Source organism: Taudactylus pleione, unplaced genomic scaffold (genome assembly GCF_031769625.1).
Source record: "Taudactylus pleione unplaced genomic scaffold, aTauple2 ptg000026l, whole genome shotgun sequence".
Lineage (NCBI taxonomy): Eukaryota > Metazoa > Chordata > Amphibia > Anura > Myobatrachidae > Taudactylus > Taudactylus pleione.
In genome coordinates, this window is record NW_028284428.1 from 41,107,527 (window position 1) to 41,115,580 (window position 8,054).

The following is an 8,054-nucleotide window of genomic DNA, read 5'->3' on the forward strand; positions in this document are numbered from 1 at the left end:
CTGGTCACAGCAAAATTAATCTTAGAAGCCGGAATGATGTGAGGAATGTGCCGGAATGAGGCCCTCGGAGGATGACTGACGGAGAAGCTTCAAAAGAGGGCATCCACCTTAGTATTCTTAGACCCAGGTCTGAATGAGATCACATAATTGAACCGGGTGAAGAATAGGGCCCAATGAGCCTGTCTCGTGTTCAACCTCTAAGCCATTTTTGCTGTTTTTTTCCATTTTTGTGTAGGCCAGATTTTTGAGGTCTGTGAGAACCATCACTACATAGTTAGTCCCCTCTAACCAGTGTCTCCAGTCCTCAAAGGCCCATTTGATAGCCAAATGTTCCCGGTTGCCAACTTCGTAGTTCCTCTGTGCCGAATCAAACTTCCAGGAAAAGAAAACACATGGGTGAAGTTTACTATCTTTGATATCCTTTTGTGAAAGGATAGCGCCCACTCCAACCTCAGATGCGTCAACCTCGACGATGAATGGGAACTCTAGTTTGGGGTGCCGGAGGACAGGAGCAAACACAAAGGCCGCTTTCAGAGTGTTAAAGGCTTGAATGGGCTCAGATGACCAATTTGCGACCTCAGCTCCTTTTTTTGTTAACTCAACAATGGGCGAGACTATTGAGGAGAAGGACCTAACAAATCTGTGATAATAGTTCGCAAAACCCAGAAATCGCTGGATGGCCTTCAGCGTTGTGGGTAGTTCCCAGTCCAGGATAGCCTTCACCTTGCCAATGTCCCTGGAGAAGCCTTGTGAAGATATTATATAGCCTAGGAACGATACCTCCTTCACGTCAAATTCGCACTTCTCCAATTTGGCATATAAGTTAATGCAGAAGTTTTTGCAAGATCTGCCGCACATGCCTACAGCGTTCCTCCACGGAATTAGAATAGATGAGAATGTCATCTAAATAAACCACTGCAAAGACTCCCAAGAAATCCCTTAACACCTCATTTATGTAATCTTGAAAGACGGCTGGGGCGTTGGAGAGGGCGAACGTCATAACAAGGTATTCAAAATGTCCCGAATGAGTGTTAAATGCGTCTTCCACTCGTTTCCTTCCCTGATACAAATGTGGTTATATGCACCTGTAAGATCAATCTTAGAAAAGATGGAGGCCTTTCGCAGTTGGTCAAAGACAACAGAGATGAGTGGTAAGTGATATGCATTTTTGACTGTGATCTTATTCAGTCCATGGAAGTCAATGCAGGGTCTGAGGGATCCATTCTTCTTCTTGACAAAGAAAAACCCTGCTCCCACTGGAGATTTAGAAGGATGAATAAATCCCTTATCCAGAGCCTCTCGAATATATTCCCGCATGGCTTTATCCTCCGGAATAGATAAAGCATATATTATCTGCCCTTTGAGAGCCTGGCACCTGGTAACAGATCGATGGTGCAGTTGGAAGAACGGTGCGGCCGCAGTACGTTAGCCTTTCTCTTGGAGAACATCTCGGCTAGGTCACAGTATGGAGCAAGAATAGGCGAGGGTTTGGATGAGATGGCGGCAGCCACACAGATCGGATGGGAAAGGCACTGAGAGAAGCAAGTCGATCCCCACTCAAGAATTTCACCAGTTTGTCACTGGATCACGGGGTTATGTTGTTTTAGCCATGGTAACCCCAATATGACTGGAGCCAGTGGACACTGTAAAAGGAGGAATTACAATTCTTCTCGATGAAGAGCTCCAATGGACAATTGCAGGTTGAGGAGGAGTACGGCAGGTTACCAGGATTTTGGACAGACTGGTCCCATCTTACCCAATCACTGACACAGGTGAGAATAAGGACTCAGGATTCAGGCCCAAGGTCTTGAAAAAGGCAATGTTCATAAAGTTCTCCGCAGCTCCACTATCGATAGTTGCAGGAACAGAGACCTGACTGTTGGACAGAGTGATGACTGTGGTTATGAGAACCAAATTTTCTGGGCAGATGAATGCAAGGCCTAGATGTACCTCCCGTAACTCATCTAGACCGTCCCTTTTCCCAATTTTAAAGGACAACACTGGGTTACATGTCTTTCACCGTTGCAGTAAAGGCACAGACCCAACATACGCCTCCTATGTTTCTCTTTGGTAGGAGATGAAACGCTCCCAGTTGTATTGGTTCTTCAGTGTCAAGCGGAGCCATCCATAATGGAGCACATGGAGGCAGGGAAGGCAGACTCTTCTCAACACGGTGCTCCTGGAGTCTTTGATCGATACGAATAGCCATGTTCATGAGCTTGTCCAGGGAACTCGGAGAAGGATACTGGACCCGGATATCCTTAATTTGGTCTGACAACCCCCAACGAAACTGGCTACTTAAGGCCGGGTCATTCCAGCCAGCATCGACAGCCCATCACTGGAACACCGTACTATAGTCCTCGACAGCTCTGTTCTCCTGTTTTAAGGACCTGAGACTCGCTTCTGCCATAGCCGTTTTATCCAGGTCATCGTAGAGCAGACCCAAAGCAGCAAAAAACAAGTTCATGGTCTGCAGTGCCGGACTAATGGAAGGAAGACCAAAGGCCCAAGTCTGTGGGTCTCCCTGTAATAAGGAGATGATTATCCCAATATGTTGTACCTGAGAGCCTGAGGACCTGGGTCAGAGCCTAAAGTAGAGCTTGCAGCTCTTTCTGAAATGTAAAAAATCTTTACGGTTCCCAGAAAACCGATCAGGCAGACTCAGTTTTCGTTCCATCAAAGGAGGGACTGTCACACCTCGGATCTCCTCGACCAGAAGGGAGAGTTCCTGCACCTTCTGCCTTAGCAGCTGAACCTGTGTGGTCAGAACCTGAGCTAGATTCTGAGGTGGCTTCATAACAGGAGATCACAAAAATACCCCCAGGTGTGACTTTTGAGGGTAACGTCCAGCAACAGCCTTGAGGGTTGGTATTTCTTGGCTAAATGCCGCCGAGACGCAGCTTTGGGAGCTGTAATACCTTGGCCGGATGGGCTTGTGGGCCGTAAGAAGAGAAGCGGCCTTTAGCTGTGCAGCTGCCTTGAGGGCTGAAAACCCTTGTTTAGCAGAGGCCGGTAGGCCGTGAGATGAAATGCATCCTTTGGGACATGTAGCAGCCTCAAGGGCCGGAATAACTTGGCTAGCTGGGGCCGGCCGTCAGATGAGATGCGGCTTTTGGGCCATGTAGCAGCCTTGAGGGCTGGAAGACCATGGCTAGCTAAGGCTGGTGGGCCGAGAAATGAGATGAGGCCTTTGGGCCGTGTAGCAGCCTTGAGGGCTGAAAGGCCTTGGCTAGCGGAGGCCAGTGGGCCGAGAGATGAGATGCGGCCTTTGGGCTGTGTAGCAGCCTTGAGGGCTGGAATAACTTGGCTAGATGTGGTAGACAAGATTAGTGCTACTGGGAAGACACTGGCGTTGGTATGCGGGTGCGTACTTTGGACGTGCGGCCTGTGCCGCCGGGTTGACACAAGCAGCTGATGCTGTAGTGTGGCCTGTGCCACCAGGTTGATACAAGCAGCTGGCACTGCAGAGCGGCCTGTGCCGCCATCTTGACACAAGCAGATGATGCTGCAGAGCGGCCTGTTCCGCCAGGTTGACACAAGCAGCTGACGCTGTAGTGCGGCCTGTGCCGCCGAGTTGACACAGGCAGCTGACGCAGCAGAGCGGCCAATGCCGCCGGGTAGACACCAGCAGCTGGCGCTGTATTGCAGACTGTGCCGCCTGGATGACACAAGCAGCAGGTAGATGATATGCGAACCGTGCCACCTGGATGGTACAAATGGCAGAATGACTATATGAAGATAGACAGGAGAACTGGAGCATGACTGGAAAACAGGAGACAAAGCCAGAACCAGAAACACGAAAACTCTATCACTGGCATCGGAGCAGCGTTATTGCCAGCAAGATATAGATATAGGAGCCAATCCGGACTGATGCCAGAATGATGGACAGGAGGTAGGCGGAGATTCAGCAAACACTTGCCCGGCATTCACCTCGCACAGCATTCGCAATGTGGCGGCTTGTGACAAAAACGAAATGTTATTTCCCCGGTTGTACCAGCCGAGGTCAGACAGCATAAACATCCACACTTAACCAACTATAGCTGAACAATAAGAAGGTATATGTTGTACAAATTGTGAATTTTTCTATTTTGAGATGTCACAGAATAATTTGATTGGACACGGATATTGACTTGTTCTAAAAATTAACTTACACGGATTCCACACCCCTGATCTACGTGTTGTTCTTGGTTTGTGGTCCGTACCAGTGAAGGCGCTATGGCGCGGTTCTTCTGGCAGGGAAGTTGGCATTGCGTTTACACAGAGGTCTGCCAGCGTTGGGCCATCCTGACAGGGGTAAGACTAGTGGTGTCTCCACGTCATGGCTATCTGGGCGCCACCATGTTGTCTTTGGCCATGTGACATAGCAGGCCAATCGTCTGTGGGTCACCTGCTCTCTCTGGCCTATCACGTTCTGTTGCTGGGTACTTAAGGGTATTTGGAGCACCATGTAGCATCAGCTGTGAGAGAGAGTTCCTGTGCTCCTTACCCTGAGACCTGTGCTTCAGTGCTTGCCCTAGCTCCTTGTCTGCTTTCGGCTCCCTGCAGCCTGCACCGCTCTGCCTTGCACTCTGCTGGAGATCACCCTGCACATTCCACCAGACCCACTCCTGTCTGAACCTGTCTCCTCAGTTAACCCATTCCTGTACAGCCAACATCACAGCATTTCCAGATATCCCTCTCAAGCCATTACTCTGCATACCCGGATTTTTATTTCACCTTTACAGTCTATCTGGATTCACCTTATTCATCTCTGTCACCGTGCTGGACATTTATTTATTCCCACTCACTACAGTTTCCTCATGCTACAGTTATTAGTTTGTTATTATTGGACTTTAGTTATCTATTTGTTCATTTCTACCAACATCCACATTAAACAACTTACTTTTCAGTTTAAACCTGTTCAGGTGTTTACTCCTGTTTCTACCCCGGGTCCACAACAAACACAGACTCTAACAGTTGATGCTAATAATTTTAGTTTTTTCTGTTTTTACTACAAGGATCTTGTGATCTTTTCATTAACCTTTTGATTATGTTGATACTACAAGGCATTGATATATTGAACATATATACTGTAAACTGATCTGTACAGGCATAATTTTCATCACATTAAATTTTTTTCCTTTTTTAAAAAAAAAATAAAAATTTTTTTGCCATGTCTATTGATTTTTCACATGTCCCAGATGATGCCACTTTTCGGATTGCACATAGCATTTTAATCTCGCTGACTGAAGGTTCTTTTTGATCATGTAGAATTCTCAAAATTGCCGGATGAGACTTCTCTTGATCTATAGCATAAGTTTCTAAAACTTAGAAAGAGGGAGGTTGACCTTACTTTACACGGACAATTTTGGTCCAGAATTGGACAAGATTGTGGCTACTGTTGCTAAATCCAAGATGGCTTTCCTTCCCTCTGCGTCAACCCCTAGGTCGCGAAAGTCTAATATTCGCTTCTTTCATCAGCAAGGTAAGGCCAATAGTCAGAGTTTCTCCAGGTTCCATGGCAGTGGAAAACAGACCTGGTCTACCAGACGTCCTCCTACCAAGCCAACTGACAAGCCTGCCACATGATGGGATGGGCCCCCACCTGGGGAATTCAAGTGTGGGGGGCCAACTGCTTTTCTCTGATGCATGGATGGCGACCGTCATGGGCACCGTCATCTTGCACAGTATCACATGATACACTTTGACAAACCAGTTGCCAGCAACTCCGGTCACATGATTCATCCAGCCTATCAGTGTTAAGGGTGCCCTATTTAAATCAGGAACTGCTGACTATTCATTGTCACAACAACTTCTACCTAGAGATCAATACCATGGGTCCTAGATCCATTTGCATCATGCATCTGTTCCAGTCATCAGTGTCCAGTATTGCTAACAGTATTCTGCGCTTAGTGCCTGATTCGGCATGGATTGCAACTGCTAAATGTAAGCAGATGGCCGATTGTTGTGTACTGCGCATCATCGCAGTGTGCAAAGGTATCATTGTGATCGTACTGCGATCACTGAGAGCCAGGCAGTGAACATTTGGGGGTGTTGACAGGTGGGTGGTTGGAGAAACGCAAGCGTGCCTGACCGTTTGAACGCCGTTACATGGGCGTGCATAAATTAGCTACTGTGACCGCATACGCAGCTTGAGTGCTCACTGCGTGCACAAAGGTTAGCAATTTCTGAATAATGTCTGACCTGCTGTAATTGTGCGTGAGGCTCTGATATTAATAGAGATGTGCGCCGACCCTTGTGTTTTGGTTTTGGATCTGAATCTCCCCTGGTTTTGGATCTGGATTGGTTTTGTCAAAACCGGCCCTCCGTGTCTTGTTTTTTGGTTTTGGCTTTGGATCTGGATTTTTTCTGAAAAATTCATAAAAACAGCTAAAATCACATAAAATAGGCCTGTTTTTTGTTCCTACAGTATTATTAACCTCAATAACATTTATTTCCACTCGTTTCCAGTCAATTTTGACCACCTTACAGCTCACTATATTGTTTTCATCCAGTTTAGGCCCAAAATTTGCACTGGGAGGCACAAACACTTGGCAGTTCAACTTCCAAAATGGCACATCAGGAAATAAATGTTTTTATTATTCAAAAGAGGCCTGAGGGAGTTGGAGTAGGTACAGTATGTAGTTGTAGGCAGGGACAGGAAGGGTTTGGTAGTACATTTATGAGAGAAATGAGGAGGGATTTACAAAAAAATATTTTACTCATTCACATCAGTCCTTGCCCCAGAAGAATCCTTGAGCACCATGCCTGCTGCTGGGAGTGGATTTTCTCATCCCAGAAGGGGACCATGAAGACTTCTAGTAGTGCTTTCCACATGAAAAAGCATTTCCCAACCTGTACAGGGACATTAAAAAAACATAGTTAGTTGCCTCCAAAATGCCACTTAACCAGCACAAAGATATTAAGGGGTAAATTTAATTTACTTAAATGAGAGTTTTTACAAATGCATTTTAGAAGTGATGTTGCCCATAGCAACCAATCAGATTCTACTTAACATCCTTTACCTAGCACTTCTAGAAGATAATGGCTAGAATCTGATTATTTGGTATGGGCAAGCAACATCACTTTTAAAATTCACTTCTAAAACACTCACTTTAGTAAATTAAGTTTACCCCTTAAGGCCTCATATTGTGTCTTTCTTGATAATCCTGCACCTGCTTCTGCGGCTAGGAGTGGATTTTCATTCCAGAAGGGGACCAGGAGTGCTTCCAAAAACAATTGACTGTTAAATAATCCTTTGCAAACCTTCCGAAAAAGCATTTCCCAACCTGTACAGGGATATTAAAAAAACATAATTAGTGACTTAAAGTTGAAAATGCCGTTGTAACCATTGTTTACTTAACCAGAGCAGATATTGTGGACAAGCGGAGCAGAGCAGCAAATGCAACATTTAAGATTTAAGGTTTAAGTCTTACGTTGTGTCTTGAGCGCCATGCCTGCTGCTGGTAGTGGATTTTCATCCCAGAAAGCATGAAGACATCGTTTTTTCTTCTCAACGGACACAGATCTGAAGAGAAAGAGATACATGTAAATAACTATTGGCAGGTAAAAGAGGCAATTTGGAGGCCCTTACACAAAACTGCCTTTGGTTTACTTGAGTTGCCCACCTTCCAGTGTGTACTCAGAAAGAGTTTCCAGCACAGTCGAGAACCTTGTCAGTGATCGGCCTGGCTGAGACTACTTCCCCAAAATGTGGAAAAGATGATGTCCATCACAATGAACTACAAATTCTACGAAAAAGACGTTTACCGTCAATTACGTGAAAAAATTTCAGAGCCACCTGTAATGGTGGATTCCAGCGGGGACAAATTAATATTGTGTGAAGCAGATGATGTATACATCACCCCAGATTATACCATCACCCAAGCCTATATCGTCATCCCAGCTTGTGTTGTGTATAAATTACAGCTGCGCTCCCTGTTAGATTGGGGATTCATAGTCCACTTTAGTGGATGTGAGATCCATTTTAGTCCATATCTTCACCTACACATCTTCTGACCTGGGCTACAGGAGGAGCAGCTACACTCTGGAATACAATTGCATGGAGTTGCCTC

At 45.9% G+C, this 8,054-nt stretch overlaps 1 long non-coding RNA gene across 1 annotated transcript; it reads right to left on the minus strand.

Moving 5' to 3' along the window:
* Positions 1–6,597: 6,597 nt before the first annotated feature.
* Positions 6,598–7,495, minus strand: LOC148539328 (uncharacterized). Its single transcript, XR_015870271.1, has 3 exons — positions 7,416–7,495; positions 7,155–7,268; positions 6,598–6,834 (listed from the first exon to the last, which is right to left on the minus strand). It is a non-coding gene; the product is annotated as an uncharacterized LOC148539328 (long non-coding RNA).
* Positions 7,496–8,054: the final 559 nt, after the last annotated feature.